Source organism: Lemur catta, chromosome 7 (genome assembly GCF_020740605.2).
Source record: "Lemur catta isolate mLemCat1 chromosome 7, mLemCat1.pri, whole genome shotgun sequence".
Lineage (NCBI taxonomy): Eukaryota > Metazoa > Chordata > Mammalia > Primates > Lemuridae > Lemur > Lemur catta.
Window position 1 is genome coordinate 29,354,811 of NC_059134.1, and position 24,684 is coordinate 29,379,494.

Here is a 24,684-nt window from a genome sequence, read left to right on the forward strand (position 1 = left end):
CAATCAACACCACCTCAGTGGGAACAAGGCTATCAGATCCTTTCTCGAGAACTGTTAGGGGCAAGATGGGAGTGAACACCCTAAACATCTTGCAGTGGCAGTGCTTGTAGGCACTTGGAGCTCTGAAGATAAAATTTGCCAACTTCAAACATTTGCCTGGGCTGGTTTATCATTGGGTCAATCATCTAACAGCTGAACAAAAGAAGAAAGCAAATGTGGTATTTAAAACCTAGATATAGTTCTGAATTATAAGGGAAGGGTGAAGAATGACTACCTTCGTTAAAACCACCCTATGTAAAAAAATATGTTAAGGAAAAGGCCTCAAGACAATCTGGATGGGAGAAGTCAAGACCCAGGGGGAGCAAAATTGCTCTGGTAATAAAGTAACAATCTTTTCTGCCAAGCATACAGAGAACAAAAGAAGAGTGTGGCTTCTAGCAACAAGCCCACAGGCTTGGGTTGAAGGAGAGAAACAAGTAAGAGAGTTCCTGAGTGAGGAGATGGACAATGGCTTTAGCAACAGTAGTGTTCAGATTTAGTCCCCATCCTCTTTCATAATTACCTTCTATTATATATACCTGTTATAAACTGACCTTAGGTCATTTTGCCATGCACAACTTGGGTTCTTTTCAATAAATAAGAGTAGTTTCACAGAAGTTTGAAGTAGGCGAGGTTTAGCTACTGCCTCATAACCTTACTGCAATTAGGTTAGTTACTGCTGGTGAAACAAGTCTCCAACCAGATTCTGCCACACATATAGACGTTTACTGCACAGGCATGAATTAGTAACCAAGCCGAATGTAGCTGAGGAAGCCTATTCTTTAAGCTCAAGGAAGGCCCAGCTCTCTACCACTGTAGGTGCCCTGTGATTCATTTCACAGGAAGGCTCACTTGAAATACTCAGGACAAGATTCCAGAGGCAAGATCCTGTTATTGTACATTTGACATCAGCCAACCGGAAGTCCATCTAGTCACTGGCTGGATCTGGCACAATCCAGATCGAAGCCACCAGGCTTGCTAAAGTCTTATGTTATCTTCAAGCAAGTGTGGGAAATATTTCTAAAATATTATATTTAACCCAACCTACATATATTGAATACCTGTAATTTCATTAACAAAAGTGCATTTCTAACATGTATCACGTCAGTTGATAAGCCACTATTTTCACCAAAAATTAAACCATTTCTGTCATTTGTTATGCTAATTAGCCAAGCTTTAAGTGTCAAGTGAGATCTGGGTAGCAGATACAAGTGCAGCTGTTTTAGCTGCCCCAAGAGTGTGACCTTTCTGATATACGACTAGAGGAAGACCCTTGGAGTATTTATTTTCAATTAAATAAGCTGATTGTAAAAAACAAATTGTATCTGAAGCAGTTTTTTAGGGTGAGAGTTTTCCAGCAACTATGCAGAGAATTTAAATGTGTCACCCCCTTTCCTAGCTCTCTTATTTACCTCACATCTCTCAATGCCCCGAGGTTCTTCTTCTGTAAAATGCAGATAATAGTACAAACTTTATAAGATTTTTATGACAATTAACGAGTTAATATTTCTAAAGCACTTAGAATGGTGTCTGGCTATGTAAATGTTTGCTAAATGAATTACAAATGAAAGTAGAACTTGGTTGGCTGTCTTCTACAATTGTACCTGGCTTTAGAAAAGTAAGGTATTTTGTTTTGTTATTACTGAAATCAGATGAAAAGGAACTTGTTAATGAACTAGATGATAAATATATTTGATCTTTATGGATCAACAAGCTAAAAACTTAGTGTCTATCAGAGATCTGGCTTATTCAATATTAATTCAGTAATGTGAAATTTAGATAACTTTGGACCCCAGGAAAGGAGACAGGATCATGATGGCTATAAATACTATTTTATTCCAGTGTCTAGGCAGTCGGGATGGAAGAGATAAGCTATAATAAATGCTGAGTCTGCCGTCTTGAACAGAAAGCTAAGTTTTCTTCTTTTTGTGTGTTTCCCAGTGTTTTTTATAATGAGAAAGCATAACTTAAAAAATTCCAATAAAACAATGTATGTTTCATTTACAGGTTAATTTTTTAGTGACCCAATTCCTAGTGTCTGTTATTTTCTTGGAGGGATAAAGATAACCCATTGGTTTTCTGGATCAGCATTTCTTTTAAATAGAATAAAACATTGAACAATTAATTCTTACTTCAAAACCTGATTTAAAATCTGGTCACAATCACCTTTAAAAAACTTGTATTTGTCAAAGCAGTTGCATTCCTCACCCAAGTGTGCAAAAGTTGCCGAAGCCGCAGTTCTGCTCTGGGGTGTTGCTAGGCTATTTCCATGGAAACAATTGTTTCAAATCATTAATAATATAAGTTTGAGCTCAGAGGGCAAAGAGCTAAGGTTGAAAGTGAAAAAGTGTGTCTGTTCTCTCCAAGAAATGAGAAAATAGAAGATGAGAGGCAGAAACATTTTCTGAAAATCAAATTTTATTCTCACTGTTAGGCTTTGCTTTGTTTTGTTTTGTTTGCTTCAGATACCATGGGCATATCTATCACTCAACTCATCCATGCAGTACTTGGAAGGCTCAAAGGGCCCGACCTGTAAAAGTCGCTGTATTTCCTATTTCACCTAAAAGATCTGCAGATTCAATAAGGAATAAATATATGCAAAGGCAGTCAGCGTTCTCTAGGATAATTCCAGGAAGTCATTCATCCATTTATTCATTCATTTGTTCACTATTTATTGATGCTGCAATGTAAAAGTCATTGAGCAAGGCACAGACATAACATATATGTTTCATATCCTCAAGGAGGTCACTGACAAGGGAGTCAGACAGAGAATTAAACAGAAAGTATATTCCAGGGCTAGTGGGCTTGCACACGGGGCCATCAAAACCCTGCATTAACATAGGGCATTTTACAAAGACACCACGGAGGCAGGGAGTTTGTTCACCACTATTTAAACAGAAATTGGCCCACATCTGGTGTATTAGTGGACACTCAATATTTATTAAATGAATAAACAAATGAACAAATAACTGGAACTAATTCATCTAAAATTAGGATAGATGCCAGCTCACAAAGTATGTTCCAGTTGAGTTACCATAGGGTGCTGCCTGTTGGCAGAGCCCCCAAGAAACAACAGAAAACACACATAGGACCACCAGCCATCTGGACCAGTCATCATTCACTCATTATTCAATATCTGGTCGATATTTAGTGAGCTTCTACTGTGAGAGTACTGAGGGAGGCCTGTGATATAAAGACAAAGAAGGGACCCCAAGGAGGCATGAGACACTGATATCTAAAATTCAGGGTTGTATATTATGAATCTGTTGAATGAAAATTGTTTAAGAGGTATAAACAATAATAGCTAATGTCTCCTGAGTACTGTGTCGTGCACACTGCACTGAGCATGTGCTATGTATTTTCTTTCAATTCTCACAGCACTGCATAGATAGTATCTTTGTTATCTTCATTTTCATATGAAGAAACCATATCTTAGCAATATACCCTGAGTCACACAGTTATGTGGGGACACAACCAAGACTCAATCCCACATCTTAACTTTTACATTATATCCAGCAATGGAGGTCAAGGAAATTCTGAGTTGTTTGCATTGGGCTGTCAGACTCCAAAAGACTTGTTTCAAAAAGTGGTACAAAGATCGTGTTTTCAGTTTCTCCAGCCCCTCAGTCCTGACGACATAGTTCATTCTGCCTCTCTGGAGAAGGCAGGCTTAGAGCATGACAATTCCATGGAATCCAAGGATATGGCAAAAGGGATTTGCTTCCATCATCACATTGCCATTCCAGCATGGAGAGGACTCTGGGCTGAGTCTTCCAAAACTCTGTCTGCCAAGAATTCCACTTCATCTGGGAACTGTTCCCTCCACCCCCAGGTACATGGGTACCATGGGAGCCACTGTGTTAGCCTGACATTACTCTGCGCCAATGGCCAATGTGGTCAGCTCAGGCCTGGGCAACTGACCCAAGCTGTGCCCATCACAGACATGGCTATGATCTAAGGGTGGCTACAGTGCCCAAGCTGGACAGTTAGTCTTTCCTAGTATGCTTGAAACTGGGCCTGGGAAAGACAAGTTAGTCTCTTTCTGAGGGTCTAGACTGTAAAATGTAAATCCAAGAGTATCTTCTGCTTAGACTTCACAATTACACATCTCCCCAGCCATGACCCCAGCAAAACAGACAGTGAAACAAAACCTAGAAACAAAATAATGTTAGGGACAGGGTCCAGGCTGCAGTAGCAACTTTCCTGTTGCTTTTCTTTCTTAGCTCTGTGTTACCTCGTGGAACAGGAAAAAGAAAATCCTACTTAACAAGACAAAGCAATTGGGCCCAGGCCTTCTGCTTCAAGTTATTCCTGAGGCCTAACTGCATGTCCCTCTTTGAATTTCCCTGAGATGTTCCAAGATCTTTAAAATAAATTGCCCCTTCTTCCTTTCATCACTACAGATAGTTTTGTTTTTGCCATGATGATTTGCCCTGCCTGACACAGAGATGCCCTGGTGTGCGGCCGGGAAATACCCACTCTGCTTCTGGGACCTTCCTCCCCACTTGGGTGGAAGGTTACAACGTTCTTGAGAAGAGAGATACTGCTCCTTTCCTTGGCAGCAGCTGTGAGCACTCACTGTATGTTGGGCATAGAGATAAATGCCTGATAAATATTATTTCCTTTAATCCTTGCAAGTGCCTCCAAGATGAGGTATTATTATAAAGTTCATTCTGTTCCTGAGAAAAACTAATTTGCCTTAGATGGAAAAGATAGGCAATGATTAAGAAATGACTAAGTTTGGATTTGAAAATAGGTTGGTGCGATAGCAGACTCTGCAGGTTTGCCTTTAGTATGCAACAGTGCCGATCACAGCACTTCTTCCCCAAGCCATCTCCCAGCCTGCCTTTTCTCTGGCTCCAGTTCCAATATTCCCTGAAGACCAAGAGATGTTGCTAACAACCATGGTTTGCTTCCATCCACAGTGGGCCTTTACCTCCTCCCCTTTCCTATTGCTTCCTCATTTAAGGGGAGCACCTGACTGGCACCTGCCTCTGGTGCTGTTCCTCTGATTCAGTGGACCACTTGCCAGACAGGCTCACTTCCTGGGCCAGGTTGCTGCTCACACACAAGCAGCCTCATGAAGTTTCCAGGAATCTCTGAGATGCTGGTGAAGCCAATGCATTCCCTTTCAATCTGATTTAGTTGATCTCCCTTTGGATTTCTACTGGCTTAATTCTGTGTTGCTTTCTCAAAGAGAGAAAAAAAATCTGATTCACTAAGACAAAGTAGTTGGGCCCAATACTCATTTTTAATGGTTTTTCACTAACGTCTAAAACATCCCCACCTAAAAACATACAGTGATATGATCTCTCTGAGTCAGAAGCAACACTTGCTTAAACTCTGCTGCTTCTCAGCATAGAGTTGCAACCTGGATCTAAATCTCACATGGCAGATGCCGTGAGATAGAAACTGCAGTTGATTCAGAGTAGGATAGGGTACAAATGCATGACTTGGCCTTCCTCTCTGGCTCACTGGGTCTACATATTAGAGTGAGTCTGTGTGAAACCACCCATCGTGGATGCTGGGTGCCTTCCCAGCCTCATAGAAGGAGCCCTTCTGGAGTCGGGTGGCCCATCACAGAAGGTGGGTCTTCTCAGTAGCTCTGCTCCATCCAGCTGGATCCTTTCCCTCCCCCAGTGGCACAAGGTACTAATTGACCTTCCACTTTCTGGGTATATGCTGAGGCATCTAATTAACCAAAAACTTTCTCTGTTTTGTTAGGATGTCCATGCAAAGTAGGAAAATATTATCAACAGCAAGTTGTATAAACTCTTATACGGTGTCCCACGCCTCCATCTGGGCTTCGACATGAAATTACACACACATGCTGCATCTAATGCTCAATTACACAGGTGTCGGGGAGGCAGACCTCAATGTTCTCTGTTCTTTTCCTCCCCACATCTCTGCTAGATGCTGAAGAGTAGAAATAAAATTTGAATCTATCGGTTGCATTGCTATCAAGGCAGCCTTGGTAAAAGGTTCGGGCAGGAGAAGATCAAACAACTGAACTGAAGAACAGAGATTTCAGTTATTGCTCTTTTCTTTATTCCTGTCCCCATGTTTTCATGAAGAATGGCACAGTGTACTTTATTTCATTCTGTCTTTATTCCCTAAATTGAGCTTTCAGAAATTTGATTTATTTATGTCATTTCAGACTTGGGAAACATGTTACTTTGAAAAGGGCAGAGCTAATTACTAAACAAGGCCAACAGAGGTAATCTTGCCGATCTCAGGCTTGCCTGGGCTGAAGGTGCAAAGCCGGCCGCTGTGGCAGTGAACGAGCTTCCTGGGCAGGAGCATGTCGGTGGGTTCCCTAAACCTTAGGGAGGAGGTCACCAGAGGTCCCAGGAAAGGGAGAAGGCCAGAAAGAATGAACAGCTCTAAGTCAGGAGTTGTTTTTCCCCAAATGATCACCAAACAAAGTAGCCCAAGATAAGAGGCTGTTCCCCTCTGTGTCTGAGGCCGCCTCCCTTTCAGCAGATTTAAGCCTTGACACTCAGGTGAGAGAGCTCCTCCCTCTAGGAGGAAGGGAGGTGAGAGGATCTCGGGGCGCAACTCAGCTTCAAACGTTTCTGGCCACACTGGGTGATTGGACAAAATCTCTCTGCTCGAAATTTAGACACGCATGGTGTCTATATTTTAATATTCAAGAAACTTCTTTGTTTCACATATCATTTATAGATTGAAACAAAGAATACAATAAGTGCAAAGACAAAATATATCTGTTCTCTCCTAAGGTCCTTTTTATGTGTATATGTATTAAAAATAAAGTATGTTGAAAAAGGATATAGAGGGAATGATGATCTAATTATGCAGAGGTGGTAGATACTAAAGAATGAAATAATTTATTCAATTGTATTTCCAACTATTTTTATTGCTCTAGATACAATGGGAAGTTTTTTGTTGCACAAAGAATCCAGGGGCTCAGAATCCAGGCTCTTAGCAGCACTGTCTTGTTGATGTCCTATCTTTAAGCAGGGTTTTCACTGATATTTAGGCATTTAGACAATTGATTCATTTACATTTAAAAAAAGTCAAAAATTTTCAGTTGAGATCACTGCACAGTATTTCAACCCTTGAAAAGGTCTTTATGTTTTACAATTCTCTCTCATCTCATGCTCAGGAATAATTATGACTCTGTAGTCCTGTGTTAGGTCCCATAGTGTCTAGAATAATGGTGTAGTGGCAACTTCTGTTATCAGAAAAAAAATCAGTCTTATTAAAAATAAAGTAACCACTCATGAACACACTTGGAGAATAAAGATGGGTACAAAACATTTCTTTGCAGTTGCCATTGATTAATTTCCAACCCATAGAATCATCCTCCAATGTGGAGCTTGGTGCCTTTTTTCTCTCATCTCTTCCTCCTTCCTCCACTCTTCTTCCTTTGAGTGTTATGTTCCCAAGTCTCTTGCCCCATTTCCTTTGAGTCAAGCCTGAAACTCTTTGCCTTTTGTGTTGCAGGTTGACATATGTAGGACATACATCAGTACCTAGAGGACAAATCCCCCCCCTCCATTTTACACTAATACTGATTGCTTCTCAAAGCCTAATTTTCATGTGCTTTGCTGCTGTAGGGTCTTCTCCTTACCAAGGATAAGGATGAGAAATAAAAAAATAAGTAAAAATGACAGGTTCAGGTGTTACTGCACCTTTAAGCTTATAAATCAACAAAACCAATTTAAAAATTATCAGTATAAATCCAGTCCTTCAGATACTTCAAGTGTAAAAACAGTTTAAAAAAACTAATAAATATTTTACCCCTCTCCAAAGTTTGCATTTTAAATTTATAATATAAACATGGACATATATTTATAAACTATATACATCTTGACGGTCTGCTTTGAATGATGTTTAGGTTGCTTTTCAGGAACTTGTTCTTTTCTTAAGCAAGGCTTTAGGCTCACCAGGTGTTTGAGAGACTGAATCCGCCAAAGTTACAGCCTTTGCAAAGGGCTGCAGCTTTCCAGTTTTCATGGTATAGAATTGCCTTGGGATGAATTAACCTTTCTAACTATATCTTTGTACATGAAGTCACTGCTGTCAGCATTTTCTTCAATGACAGGAGCCAAAGTCATTTCATTAAAACAAAATATATGCAGAGTGAAATTGATAATTTCTTGCCATTTGCTGTTTTATATGGAGGCCATTTGATGTAATGAAATGAGCACAGGATTTGTGAATAAAGGGCATGTATTTAAGTGAGGACCCTGGGCAAATCCCTTAACATCAGAATCTCAGTTTGCATATTTTGAAAATGGGATAATAATAATCATGGCATTATTCCAATGGCCAAAATAAATGGAAATTATAACAGCCAAGGAGAAAATTAACACATGCCACAGAGTAAAGGAAGGAGATAGATAATACTTCTGGTAGAGAAATTTTTGTAAGTATTTTTTTCTCCATGTTATATCTGGGACAATAATTATAATGATAAGGGATAGGTACTCTTCAAGGTCAATATGAATTATGCCATGTTAATCCTGCTATCATCATCTCCATTTTGCAGACTGGGAAAATGAAGCATAGAGAAAATAAGTAATTTGGTCACGATCATGCAGTTAGCAAATGACAGAGCCAAGATTTAAACCTAGATAATTTAGCTCCAGAGTATTGTTCTTAACTGTTATGATATGCCCAGTTATGTAAATAAAGAAGACAAATTTTCTGTAAGATAAAGATAGAAGTTTTTAGTCGTCAAGTAAAGTTACGTAAGCTATAGACAAATGACATTCATGAAAGGATTAAGGAATACCCCTCATAGTGCTGGAAAAACACTGAAGTATCTTACTGTACTTTGTGAGTTCTCTTTCATGTATAATATTAAAATTCACAGAGCAAATGAAGGTACTGTACAAGTACTTTAGTATTTGGAACCTGGGACCTCAGACCCCTTTTTCAAGAACCAACACAAACTTGGACTTCAAGTTGCTTTTTAACAGAAACAAGGTGTAAAAGAAACAAGGTGATGATAATGGTATATTTTTTAAAATTTTGATTTTATTACTCTGGTGTGGCTATTGAATAATCCATAAGTTATAACCATTTGAACACTGGATATAATAAAACGTCAGTTCAACAGGTAGAAGAGAGGGGTAGTGACTACAGATTGTTGTCTATCACAATTATTCATACATTTGATGAGGAATTTGAGACTATATGACATTTATGGATTTTTCCTAATTTAACATACTTTATGTCTCTGCTTCAAAGGAGATTATAGTTGCTGACATTACTAATTCTGTCATTTTTATTTACATTTCTTTCAGAAAGCACCGGTGTCTAGTTGGGTCTTGGCACATAGTAGGAGCTCAAAGAATATTTGTTAAAAGAGTAAGTGAATGCAAAATATATTAGCATTTCTAAAATGAATTCTCTCCATCTCTATCTGTCATGACTGCTGTCTGAGAATATTGAGCTCTTTGAGATGAGCAATTGTCTATTTAAAAGGTGGCATGAGGGGGTTGCTTAATGTAGGAAAATCCTCCCCTGAAGAAGGTTAACTGCCTCTGTTCTCGTCTGAATCCATGCAGCAAGGATATTGCTAGAATGTATAACCATCGCTATGCATTTTTTGCTGTTGTTTATTTCATGAAATCATGGTTAAGCTTTGGCTTGGGCAGACTTTTTCACTTTAAGATTTGCTTGGGAGAGAGCTTTTACCCTGGTGCCTCATGAAAACCTCGCCAAAATAAAAGTTATGTTTTTTACATTAATTACAAAAGTCCACAAGGAAAGGGAAGAAAAGATCATAGAAACAAAAGCAAAAGCATGAGTGGTAAATGACTCAGCAGTAGAGAAAGCCTTAGAGCAAACCAAATCCATCAAAGGCTCAGGGACTGGAGGCAACAGGCTCCACAGGAATTGGTTTGGGCAAGACTAAAAATAACATGATTGATTAAAGCAGTTGGATCTCCAGATCTACCTGCTTCCACCCTAACCATTCCATAAAGCCAGGCAATCCACTCTCTCACCCTGGAAGAAGTCTGGAGGTTTAGTCTCTAGAAAGAATGTAATAGTGAGTCTCTCTACTGGGAGTCACTGTAGCCATAGTTAAGGGTGGGGGAACCATCCCAAAAGTGGTGAGATTTAGGGAAAATTTATGCCAACTTTACAGCACTCTTTCTCTAATTCAACTCCCAGAGCATTGGCCATTAGACAGGTTTTGGCGAATCTGAGCAGACCACTTTTAATTCAGGAGATTTCACATCCAAATTATACAGAAAAGAGAACACACAAAATAGAGGGGAGGCAGTAAGAAAAAGAATGACTCAAGAAAATTTCAAGGTCATGAATTTTTAGATTAAAGGATCTCACTAAATATTCAGCATGATGGATGAAAATAGACCAACATTTAGATGCATTATTGTGAAATTTAAGAACATTGGTGATAAAAAGAAGATATTAAAGACTATCAGAGATTTAAGATAGTTCACTCATAGAGGACAATGCTTCTGAATGGCTTTGGACTTCTTAACACCAACACTGGGAACCAGAACAGATCCATGCCTTCATAATTATGACAGAAATTAATTTTCAACATAGAATTTCATATCCAGAAAATATATTGACTTAAGTGTGAGGGTAGACTACAGACAATTTCACATAAGCAAGTTCTCAAAAGGTCTACCCTCCCAAGCATCCTTTTTGATGCAGCTGTTAGAAAATGTACCCTACATTACAAGGGATCACGCCAAGGAAAAAGGAAGAACTAGGATCTCAGGATCAAAAGATCAAACTTAAGATAAAAATGAAGGAATCCCCAGGTTAGTGATGAAGGCAGATCCTAAGATAACTTCTGTGAAACAGAGACCACATTTCACATTGGAATAGGGCAGAAAGCTGTGAAAAATTGTCTCTAAGAAGATGAAGTTAATGAGATGCCTGATGTGTCTGCATACCTCAAGAGAAGATTTTTAGATAACTGGGAGAGAGTTTGTTGATGAATTAATGATAAGTAAGTACATAGAGAACTAAGCAAACAGAATACAATATAATTTTCAACTCCAGGAAAACAACTAAAATGCAGGAAAGTGAAAGTAATTTTAGTATACTACAAGGCTCGACCATAAGTAAGGTTTCCTTTGCCATACTGAATAACGATGTAATCATAACTGATAAAATCATTTCAGAAAAATGGGGCACAAGAGGTCGTGGTCAGAGAGAGCTAAATCCTCTTTGATAGGACTATAATTGTTGATACCAAAACCTCCCCGAAATCAAGAAGTGGTGCAATAATCATGTTAAGTAGAGATGTGGAGGTAAACACTGAAATTGACAATCAAGCAAATTTTAAGTGGTTGCCTCTGAGGAACAGAAAATGGGCAAAAGTTTGGACAGTGGATAACTATTTTGTTTGGTTTAATTTTGTTTTAAATAATAATTCCTATAAAATTTAATTCTTTAAGCTGTGCACACGTATAACATTGATGAAATTAAAAATTAAGTTTAAAAAGCTTAGAAAAAAATAAGGATCAGCACAGAAAAGACTCCAGCAAATCATTAATATAATAAGCTGGGTTTAAGGGAGACTGACAGTATTGGGGGCAGTTTTATAGGACCTTCCCTCATTTAAGGAGTGAAGAGTAATTACAGTGAAGATTCTTAGACACATTTAGGTGCTAAATGGTGAAGCTATGATAGATAAGTCAGACTTACACTTATGTTTTTGTTCTGTCAGGTGTGGGAATCATTCTGATACGAGTGTCTGTATTTATTACCAGTCTAGCACGCGTTCATCTGTTTCTCTTCAACCCTTCCCCCAACCCTTATCCAACAAGAGCACATTAGAGAGATAGGTATGGGACATCTTCTGTGGTCATGATCTTGGCCATGAACACATCCAGCATAATAAGCAGAGGCCTGTGCACTTGTCAGAACATGATTCTCTCATCTACTCTATTTATAGAGTCATTAGCAATGCGCATCAGATGAGGTCTAAGGTATCGTCAAGTTTGAAAGTGCTGGTCTTGTGTAATTTATTTGGAAAACAAATAGTCTGAGTCGTATATGGCTAGAATGCTAGCTCCGTAGGCTGTTTAGATACACAAGTAGAAAGGGAGTTAGGAACACACACCATATTAGGATGATTTTACTAATTTATTGACTTGTTAGGCAATAAGTAAAACCTCTTCTTAGCCTAAGGTACAGATTAAGATTAGGTTAGGAGATTAACTGAATGGGAAAACATGGGTTTCATGTGCTCTAAATATTCTTCTGGGGCTCTCAGATTGATCAGCAACCCCCTAGAATCTGTATATGTAGGGTATCTATGGGGGGCTTGAGGGGTATATGTATGGGGGGAATGGGATGGGAGTGGGGGTTCAGTAAATCATAATGTCAGTTTCCAAGATTTTCAAGATACTTTCACAGGGATTTTGTTGTATAAATTGTGGTACAGCCAGGTCAAAACAAGTTAAAATGATCTCCAATGTATAGTCAAAATCATCTGATAATGAAATATTTTATTTCTTGAGACAAGTAATTATGAGCTGGGGTTTGAAGTTAGTTTCATAATATAGCAAAGAGTAACACAATTGTATCAATTTTGACTGACCTAACCTGTAATATTCGAATCCTCTTTAAACTGTGAATGACCGCATGAGTGGATGTTAGCCGAGGAATCAGATAAGTATCTCTTTTGGGAGAAGTGTCACTCCTTAGCGACAATCTCTGAGTTTCAGTCTTATGAGACTTCAATCATTATTTCAGGTTTGGCCATTATTTTTATACTGCACACATTCCTGTATTATATGAAAGTTTTTTGCTGGCTGCTAGCCCTTCTCAGTCTTTTTATTTGTCCTACATTTTGAAAATGATGCACAAGACAATCTCACAGAGGGACCAGGCTGTTTTATTCATTGAAATTTGTTATTAACTTCATATCAGATGTCTTTCAATGTATATTAAAAACACTTGTGATAGAACTATTTTTCCAGAATTGCAGATCAAAAATAAGTTCAATTGTATCTAGTTCTTTTCCTATACTGTCATGCTAATTCACCAAAGAGACAGGAGATAGGACAAGGAAATAATTTCTTAGTGTTAAGGGAAAACTGAGAGGCTCTGCTGAGGAGGGGAGGGAAGACAATGGTATGTCCTAAGAATTCTTTCTCCTGCCGAGAAGGAATATCCAAGCAGATGGTTGTCATGGTATGAAGGAGCAGCTTTTCTTTAACTGAATCCCAGGTGCAGAAAACATTCAAAGACCCTCCCCCCAGTGGCCGCTCTCAAGGGTTACCATGAGTTACATGAGTTGCACCAACCACACAACTTCCTCTACCCACAAGGTCAGACCTTCTGCCAGAAGAAGTCAGACCCAACTCTCGATTAGAAGTTATTTCTCAGGCGGAGGGAAAATTCATGAGGGAATTATAATTTAGGATTGGTAGGTATCCTACATGATAGCTGGTTAAGGAACCATTTGCTTGTCCCAAGAAATCCATTCAACTGTAGATTCTCCGAATTAGAAGGGAATGTAGATGTCCTTCGGTTTCTTTCCCCCTTCCCTCCTCTCCACATCACCTGACATATCCTCTTTCACATCCTTCACAAATCAGGCTCACTTGGATGCTTGAAATGTCAGGGCGTACTTGACTCACTTGGCTCAGAATTGTCCAGAATTCATCAAAGAAACCCTTTACATTGTGCTCTCTAGACAGCAGGTTGGGAAACAGGTGGAAGAAGTTGCAATGAATTTAGAACAAGATTCAGAAACGTAGTACATAGCTATACTTTTTGTTTTGTATGCCCCTTAAGTCCATTCCTTATGGAAGCTGACTCTCTTCTTATAACTGTGAAGCTATTGATCAAGGGGTCTTCCCTCTCCTACCACAAGGGGGACATGTGGCCTAGGCTGGCCAGGCAGAACATCCCATCCAAGTCAGGATAGGACTGGTTAAGGGTGAGTTCAGAATCCAGAACCAATCTGTATCTTTTGGGGGGATTGATATAGACATAGGGAAAGTGTAGTGTCTTGTGGAGGCCCAGAGCTGTCAAAGTCCTTTGCTACAACTTAGGGACAACCTGCCAGAGAAGAAAACTGGTCGGAGAAAGACGGAGCCAGACAGGAGAAACAATTTCCTGTGTGTGCCCTTGGATCTGACTGAGCTTTTTGTTAAACAAGCCAATATATTTTTTTTTTCTAAAGTTACTATACATTCCCTCTCTTGGAAATGTATTGCAATCTAGGTTGCTTTGTAACTCCCCAAATGATGCACATATCCTAAAAGAATGATGAGAGTCAAGTACCCCTGAAAATAAATGTACTAAAATATCTGGCAAAAGCTATTATACTTCAAAGTGGAGTTGCAAAAGAAAAAATCGACAGGCTAATTCTTACAAATCTTCAAAACAAGACCAAACAGATCACTTTGAAATAAAAGCTACAGGGAACCCTGGTCAGCAGGGGGGCATAGGATAAATGAACAAATCTCTTCAATCTCTGCTTTTGATAATTCTATAATAATTGTCTGAAGCTGTTCTTAATTAGACTTAATTATGGGATTAGGTTGACTTATGTTATGAAGCATTGATTTACAGAATATAACCACTGAAGGCCTAGGTACCAGATGCAGCAAATGTGTTATAATCCTGTGAAACAGAACTGCAGCAGGGCGCAGAGCGGAGTATCGATCTAGTTATAATGAATTTATGTCCAAATTACTTTTTATTTCAAGTTAATAAATGTAATGTAGGTAGGAAAGAGTTTATTTGGAAGTTGTGATCCATTCATCAAAGAAGGACAGAGAAATGTGCTGATTTGTTAGAATTCCAGGGAAATGCAGTTTCAGGGGCCTCTGAATGAGGAGGGTTTTGAAAAGGTATGTTTAACAGAGGAGTGGGAAAGATGTAACTTTCTCCATTTCCTTCATGAATCTGGTATAAAAATTCCTATAATCTTGCTTTGAGGAGCTTCTCAGATTGGTATCTCTGATGATGGCCTGGGAGGCATAAATACGGCATAACCTGAAAAGCTCATCAGATTCATTTCAAAGGTGAATTCCTAGGGTGCATGTTAGATACAGTCCAAGTTTGAAAAGCTGATGGAAGTATTTCAAGGGTGTATATTTCAACCTCATCCAAGAAGTAATAATACTGATAACAGTTAACATTTTTCAAATGTTTGCTATGTGCCAGGCTCTGGGCTAAACAATTTACTCCTTTCAAAAATATCATTACTGGCCACATTTATAGATGAAGAGACTGATAAATAAATATGACCCATCTTCAGGGACATCAATTTTACATTTCGTTATAGAGAGTATCACTTCTCGGCCTTTTGGCTAAGATTAAGTGTGGTTATGGTGGGAAATATTTGTTAATTTGCTTAGATCATTTAAAACATGTTTATATTCTTGATGGATTACATTAATGCCATGACTTCCACCATAAAAGTAGAGTATATTTTCTTGCCCTTGACTTTGAGGGTTTGGCCATGGGACTTAACCTCAGCTGAAGAAATGCTAGTGGACAGGACCATGAGCAAAGGCTTGAAAAATACTTACATGATTGGTCTTATATTCGTGCATCCCAGTTATGTTCTGCTTTCTTGCTGATACCGGGAGGTGAATGAGAGACACGTGGATTCCAGCTGAGTCTTCCCAGTCAAGCCCAGACCATATGGGTCAACACCCAGCTGCTTCAGATGCAATGGGGAGCCCAGCTGAGATCAGTAGAGTCTCCCAGCACAGGTGACTCACAGATGCAAGAGCTAAATAAACATTTCTTGCTGATGCCACTGGGATTTTGTGGTTGTTGACTATACAGTACTAGCTGAATGATACAATATTAAACAATAAAGATATATTTTGAATTAAATGCAAACTTTGCTTGACTTTCTAAGACAAGGCGTATGAAGTAAAGGAATTTTGTAATTTTGGTGGGCAAATGGCTACTATGCAGGGAGATATGTCTTATTTCACTGAAGGCCTTAAAAAATCTCTTCGTTCATTTTTACTCTTGTTACTGTCCTCTTTCTTTTCTGTCGTTCTCGATCAAAGTTTTTAAAAGACCAGTCTACACTCCTCCATCTCTACATTTCTTTATCTTCTATTCCCTCCTCAATCCATTGCACTCTCTCTTTCAAGCTCTATCAAGCCATCATCATCAAGCTCTATCATCGCTGCTATTTAGAGGTCTTTGGCGGAAAAATCTGAGAAGGATTGGTGCAGGGTTTGAATGGAAAGGGGTGGACATGGACGACTCTGAAGTTTCTAGTTTGGATGAGTGGGTAGACAGTGATATTCCAATAAAGAAACATCATCCAAAAATGGGTATCTGGCACAACATCCAGAAATGATGTTCCACACAAAGAATATGTGGTAAGAGGTAAGTCTGAATTGTCTATTGATTGCCTAAGTAGTATTGTCCAGCAGGTTACTGGACATATGTATTTTTTTGTTTTGATAATGAATATATTTTTAATCTAAATTGCAAGGTCAAGATCTAGGTAGGATATATATCAATAGTACTGGGAATAGTATAAAGGATATGTTGAGTTTGAAGTAACTGATATGCAGAATCTCATAGATATGATGTATATAAATGTATGTTTGACTATGATTATCTTGTGTGTAAAACTCATCATTTATTAGCTGTGGCACAACATTTTAACAAGCATAAAAGCCCCTCCGTGACCTGACTCTTGCCACCCCACAAAGCCTCATTTCTTGCTACTCCCTGACTTAAACTTTAGCCATCACAAACCATGTGAAGTTCTTCAGATACATCGGCTGTTTCCTCACCTTCATGTCTGTGTTCATGCTGCCCTTTCCCAGAATGCCTTCTCACCTCTTCTTTACCCACTCTCTCACATCCCATGACTCCTGCCACTGCAAGATTGAAATCCATGGCCATTTTCTTCTAGAAAGCCCTCTTTTGTAATAATTCCTACCTTTTCAGACCAACTTAGGATTTCCTCCTAGGTGTACTTTTTCAGGTCCATATCTAGGGATTTTCTGTTTTGTGATTGTTTCCTGTGCCTTTGTCTCTCTTCTCAGACCCCAAATTACTTGAGAGCACAGACTCAAGCACAGTGCCTTGTGTGCATTTGGTTGATGATTTTTTTAAGCAGATAAATTAATAAATAAAAAGTGGTTGGGGCAGAGTTATAGGATTGGAAATCATGTACTAGATAGTAATTGAAGTTGTTGCAATAAATAAAGTGACCCCCAAATAGCATGTATGTGTTCAAGGATGCATGGAAACAATACTTGAAGGGGGAGTGGAAGAAGAGGACCAGCAAAGGAAACTGAGGAAGAGAAGAGAATGCGGAGAAAAAGAGGCAAGATGACTCTGAGAGAGAAGGCAGATGTGGCAGAGGCTGCTGTAGTCCAAAAGAAAGTCTCCACTTGGATTTGATGAGTAAGTGGTTATAATGATCTCAGTGAGAACAGTTTTGCTGGCTTGATGGAGCTTGAAAGAAAGAGTGAGGTGGCTTGAGGAGTGAATGGGAGATAAAGAAATGTAGACATGGAGAAGTGTAGACTGATCTTTTTCAAAGTTTGTCCAAAACAGACAGAAAAGAAAAAGGATAATAACTAAAGTAAAAATAGAATGCAGACATGATTTTTTTTTTTTAAGGAAGGAAAGGTAGAACTGAAATAGTAGGAGTTGTAGAGAAGGGAAGTACTTTAGAGAAAGTTAATAATCCATGGTTCAAGGTCTCAAAGGAGTCTGAAAAGATTGGCATTGAATCAAAGATTCCTGTTGCTTGGTGCAGTGGCTTCTCAAGATTTATTATCATTCTTTAATAGGGAGAAAAAATATAAGATGTGAAATGAGATTGTTGGCTAAGAGTCCATGTAGACATAGATGTCTCAGCTGGCAAATACAAAGCTCGGATCTGGCATTGTAGGCTGCATAGACAGCCTAGAGGGGTTCGACTGCAAAATTTGGTGTCACATAGACTTGGATTCAACACCTCATTCTACTACTCGTTAAACTGTGGGACTTTCCTTAAGTTACTTGAATTGTTATTTTCTCATCTGAAGAAAAAAAGGGCTACACTCACCTCATGTATAACTGGAAGTAATTAATGAGTTCCATGTATGAATTTCTTAGCCAGAGACTGCCACATAGTAATGATCTGATGAATGCTAGCTGTTATTATTATTCTTACTATTTCTCAAATAAGCATAAAATTTACACCCTTGCAATCCCATCATCAACTTTTCACACCTGTTGGTATATTTAATATTTACACTGAGAGGTAGCTATAGCCTTTGCTAGGATAGGGTTGTGTTTTCTTGAATACATACCTTAACAGGACATACTTTAGTATTTTTGCTTTCTCATGTTAAATATATGTAGGACATTAAGACATTACGTGATCATTCCTGAGTATTATTTCCATGGAAAAGAGGAAATCACAGGAAGCACTTTGCCAAGGCCTTTTTTTTTTTTTTTCACTAGCAAAGCAGCCAGGAAGGAGTAATCACTTCCTACTCTTCAAACCTATGTCTCTTTTAAGCAATCTCTCTAAGAAATAAAGTAAGACTCTTTATCTCCTCTCTATCATACCTTTTAACTAAGGTGTACAAAAGAGTGTGTTCAAAGCCCTTGGAAGATATGATCTTCCCCCTCATATGCCAAGCACATGTGTTGAATGCAGAGAAACCTGATTCCCTTCCCAAAGCTGATGCAGCAAGAGCACTCAGCACTCAGTGAAGGCCTGAGAAGACAAGTGTTTGGATTTAATGTTTTGCCCTTGGGAAGCAAACTCCTCCTGCCTGTATTAGTAAATAATTCCTAGCTGGAAAGGGAGTATTAAAAACCCTAGGGGTCCATCATCCTCCATCTTGAGAAGGGAAGTTGGAATGGAATCAACATTAATGCTACAAATAAAAGCTGTTATTCAATGGAAGAAAAATTGGAGGTTTGAATAACTAGTATTATAGCCACTACTTATTCCTAAAAGCATATTAACACTGGGCAGATACTGATTACAGCAACATGTTGTATTTGTGTAATCCAACAGAAGTAAGTTATTATTGACGAAAGAGAACAGATCTCAGAAAACAAGCACCAGTGACATGTTACAACTTTTCTTTCTTTTTCTTGGTTTAGTGCATTTGTAAGCTGCCACTCTTTACAATAATTGACAAAACAGTGCAGGCATTTTGCTTTCGAGAAAGTTGGATGTCATATGTCATGACTAACATCCATCAGTGATCAGTTAAATTGGGCGACTGGGCCTGTGGTAGCACGTCTGTTCTCAGCCTAATGATTTGTTTATTTAACTGTTCTTGTTAGAGACTGTCAGCCCATCAAAAAGGAGATGTCGGCTTTAAAAATTAATCTTGAGAAGAAAAGAGTAAATACAAATACAGAGTTTCTTGGTCAATTCAATTCAGTTCTCAATCAATGCCATTTTGAAGCACTAACCATAATGAAGACAACAGACACTAATTAAATAAACAAGATATACTGTATCATAAAAAAGGCTAACTTAATAGGCACAATCTATTAATTTTTTTGATGGTTAGATTTAGAACAAAAGAAACAAAATTAGTCTTCTTACCATCTGTTGGACTCCTTCACATTTCAGTTCTAGATTTATGAAGTAGCCATATAAATGATCAATACCTGATAATTATACTTCTTGACTATTAACTGTCTTGTAAATATGCCAAGCAGTCCCAGATATAGTAATACGATGATTAAGTCCTAGCTCTTCGTAAGGTGTTTGGAAGCAAGGAGGCCTCCAAAATTAGCTTTCTCCTATACTTTGCTATAAGACATTGTTCAAAATCATCTCACCTGCTAATAGTGAATGTTTCTTGCCTCTTCCCCCTCTAAGGTGTCAATTCCAATGTTGGTCTCATCACTCATTGTCCCTCTCTGACTCCTCTATCTGACCATGCATGTGCATTCAATCTTACATTAATCTGAGTAATCACTCAATGCCTATGCTTGGGTCGGAATGTGCCTTGCCACTGTCCACCTCAACCTCGCCACTCAGTGGCTGGAAGATTGCAGAGGGAAGAGTGGAAAGGACTGGCAATGTTTCCTGGGCCCCTTACACAGAGACATTATTCTAACCATGTAGCATAGGTTATTCTCATCATTTACTAATCATCACTTAAGTCTTACACAATTGTTAGGTAGGTGTTTTAACTTTCATTTTCAAAATGAGGAAATTGAGGCTTAAAATGGCAAAGTAACATGCTGCAAGTCATAAATGGGCAAGTGCTAGGGCTGAGACTAGAATCAAGGTGTCTAACCATGAAAACTTGCTTTTCTTTACTATGTTAAACTGTCTTCACAGATCAGGAGATAGGTCTATTAACTTGGTGTCTGAGATAATAGTAAATGCTAAAATCTAATCAGTATTGATCATTTGTTTGTGCCAGGCTTACAGAAATTAGACAGATATCAAGATCATACCACAATGCTACACATCAGTGGCAGAATTGGAATTTGAGCCTTTGACTGTCTAACTGAAACCCGTATCTTAAATTTCTATGCCATAGTACTCCCCTACAGCCTTAGCAATATAAATTAGTGTCCCCAGAAGAAACACTTATGAGAAGGCCAGCATGCTTCATAAATAAGTTTCATTTTTCTAAATATTGATTTTTTGACTCTAAGATCTGTGTATCTCATAATGGTGTAAAATCTGTACTTCCAGTGAACCAGGTTATTACTTCAACTGGTTTTCTCTGAGTATAAAGGGATCTAGCCCTTATTCCCATTATGCTGTCCATGACTATACATCTCATTGGAGTTGATTTCTGAGCGCTAAGCATCCTGTGGGTGCTCAATCAAAACCATCAACTGACCTCACAAATACAAGGAGTTCTGCAGGATTTGTAACTTTCTCTATTCTCAACGTATTTGGGTGCATTATCCATTAGCCATTTACTCCTCAGCCTCTGCTTGCATAGCTTCTTCTTCATATATGTAGAACCTTGCAATTTTTCTTCTTCTCTCTGTTTATATCTTATGTTGGTGAGCACATTGTGGTCACACTCAGGCTGTCATTAGTGTTGGTGGCCTTTAACATTGGAAGAGTAATTCAAGGGAAGTAAAAGTAGAAGTTAAAATCATCTGCCACTTTCAGTAAATGAAGAACAAAACTAAATTAAAAAGACATTTATGAAGTGAGCTAACCTTTTAAAAATCTCTGTGTATTTTGAACTGAGATGGCAAATACATCCATGGGCAAGCATAAAATAAACTTTAGCTGTGAAATACGACCTGTTCACCTACTTGACTGTGAACAAACATGAGAGAAAGAAGCATATGTAAATTTGAATTTCTTTTTTTGCTTTTTCTGCACCTCACACTTTGGCAGAATTGCTAACAAGGAGAAAAACTGTCCAAAGAGGTTACTTCAGGCAGGCAAAGAAGCAAAGAGCCTGCATGATCCACACAGTAAATAATTATCTCTCAAAGCATCGGAGATATGATGTGCTGTCTATTACAGGAAATAGCAAATTGAGATAAACACTGAGGCCGCAAAATATCCCCAGAAGATATCAATCTGACAATGTCTTGGAAATCTGTTTCTTTTCCAAGAGCTGTCAATTCTTAGCATGGGGAAAATGGGAGAAGAAAATCACTTTTTGAGTCTCCTTTGTGGGTCATGGAAATCAAGCCTAATGGACAAGAGAGGCTACTCTCACCTGGGTTATGACACCAGTTGCCTAAAGGGAGCTTCCTAAGGATTGCTAGAGCTGTTTGTTCCAAGGTTATTTTGTGCTTACGATGACCGTATATGGAGAAGTTCCCCTGAGCAGCACGATTAATGCATTTTCTTTCCTTCCCTGGGTACACAACCGACATGAAGAAAGTATGTTATGCTCCCCATTAGAATTAAAGGCTAAGAGGGCACTGAGTATAGTGATGGAAACTATAAATGACCCAAGGAAATGTTTCAGACTCTGATGCAGAAAGATTCCAAATGAAGGTCTGAATTAATAGCAGCATACCCTAGAAAATTTCTCCCCGTAGGAATGATCAAAACTTCCACAGAAATGGGGTCAAGGAAGCAGTCCAGCCTGTGAAAGTCCCAATATCCCATGAATAAAAGGTGTTCTGAAATTGAGAATCAACCTTGTCTACACATTACGATCTTCTAGGGAATCTTTAAAAGTACAGATGCTTAGGTTCTACCCCTATTATATCATAATTTTTAAAGTAGCTTTAAAAGCTGGCCAATGTGTGGCCAAAGTCAATATCTGTCAGATGAAAGTCTATAATATACGAGCAAGTAGAATGAAATGATTCTTAACTCTGTTTGAGATTCTCATGAAAGCCATAGATTATTCATCTCACCAGACCAATTTATATAGCTAGATAGATAAATATATGACAGATAGATAGATAGATAGACAGACAGATAGATAGAATGAACCAGGATTCCTGAGTACTATGAAAGATCACTTATAGATCTCTATGGGAGCCAATGAGCCTCAGTACTAGCTACTGGTTAGAAGTCTAGCAAAACTAGAGACGTAGATGGCATAATAATCCATCAGAAAATATGTGTGTTTGTTCTCTTTGTTAAAGGCATTGGCCTAGAAACCCTTCAGTAGGAATATAAAAACACATTTAGCAGGTTTTTTAAGTGCTCACAATCTCCTATGCGCAATCGAACTTGTACACGTATACTTCATTATAAGAGAAAAAAATGGCCAGATGGTTAGCACAGATGAGATCTCCCACAGTAGCTCAGAAGGGCAAGAAATTTTTCCAACTGAGGAAATGAGGAAGAATTCTACTAAGAAGGTGGAATTAAGAGATAAACACTCTTGTCAAATGCACTGGAGTTGGTATAGACTCCCATCACTGTGACGACTCCTCCAGCGACCTCTACCAACCCAAGTAGGGAAAGAGGCCAGGCACAATTAATACCGTGTGCCTTTTAACAAATTTGATTTTGCATGACTTTCATTTCATTTCCATGGCATCATCACCTTATCCCACACCCAGAGAAACAAAAATGCACAATCATAACTTCAAGCATTATTAGAAATAAGGTGATAAGCAGTACTGATGGAAAGTTTGTTTTCAGCCCTGAATCTGCACCTCTTCAAGCAGAGCCTGAATTTGAGAATTCACCATGGTATGCCACGTCCAGTATCAGATACACTCACTGCCACCTGTGTCCTCCAGTCCAACACTATAGGTCTTAAGGCTTGACAATGCTTCTAAATGTGGTTAATGTTTTTCATAAGTGTTCCTTAAAAAAAATGAAATAGTAGTACCATTTTGTTCACTTAAATGCATTTGCATTTCATTCAAGGGAAATGAGTTTTCTGTTTTAATTTCATCTTAGTTCCATTTAATTAAAGTCTAGCTTGTTTGTCTTTGAACACTTTCTTAAGTGCTAGAGTTTTGCTCTATCATTCAATGTGAGCTTGAAATTTGGACAAGATTTTTCACACTACGAATAATTTTGCATCTTCTGATAATTCTTGAATATATATATATATTTCTCTCCTCCACCTTTAAGTTAATATAATGCATTCTATTTTTCAAAGTACTTTTTTATTTGTTATTTCACATGCTTTCTTGTAACAATTCCATCAGGCACGTAAATCAAGTCTCATCATCTGCATTTTACAAAGAGAAAACTGACTTTTGGAGGGTTTAAGTGACCCACCCAAAGTCACACAACCAGTTAGCCACAGAGTTAGAATTAGAACTAGATCTTATGTTTACAAATTCAATGTATTTTCAATGTACTGTCTTTCCTTACATCCAGAAAGGAAAGAAAGGAAAGATTTGCCTAGGGAAATATGAAATTGCATCCCTTCTCAACTCTGCCAAAAGAGCCTATAATTTGGTTAGTGTATATATTAGGAGACTAAAGCTAAATTTTAATAATGTGAATGCCTACTATGCAATAGGCACTGGGGAATGTGCTTGTTAACATTATTTTTAATCTTTATAGTAATGCTATATTTTACAGAAGAGAAGATGAAGCTCAGAGATGTTAAGTGACTTGCCAAAGTCACATACATGGTAAGTTTCAGCTCTTTTTGATTCACCTTCAGGCTATGGTAAACTCACCTAGTCTAACTTGTTCCCCAGAATGCACATGACCAGGGGTTCAGTCAAATTACCCCCAGATATCCTCCAACATCATCATTATTATCATTGAGAAGACAAATATTTACCTAATATTCATACCTAGAAAACACCATAGTAGAACCTAAAAACACAAGGATTATGTTTATATGTTTGTCCTCCAGAAGTTTGCCATCCAATAAGGGGATATATTGCATACAATGCAGAAATCAAGCAATAAAACTACAGATGGTTGCTTTCCCCAAGCATGAAATAAATGTTTTAAATCTTAGACTGTAAATATCATCAGGTTCAGAATAGGAAGAGAATTAATGTGTGCTAAGATAATGGAATCTCTCAGAAAGGAGATAAAAGTGAACAAAAGGTAGAATTTAGATAAGTGAAGAGGAAAGAAGGAATTCTGTGTAGGAGCAGTCTAAAAATAGTTATTCAGACAGAAATGTTTATGGTATGTTTGGGAGCAATTCTGTCTTTTTATTTGTAATGATTTGTTTTGAAACTTGAAGTAAGGTATGTTCAGTGGATTCTAAGATAATTCCTTTATTTAATTTATCAGTTAGGATTAGGTTTGGCTGCAAGTAACAGAAACCCCAATATATA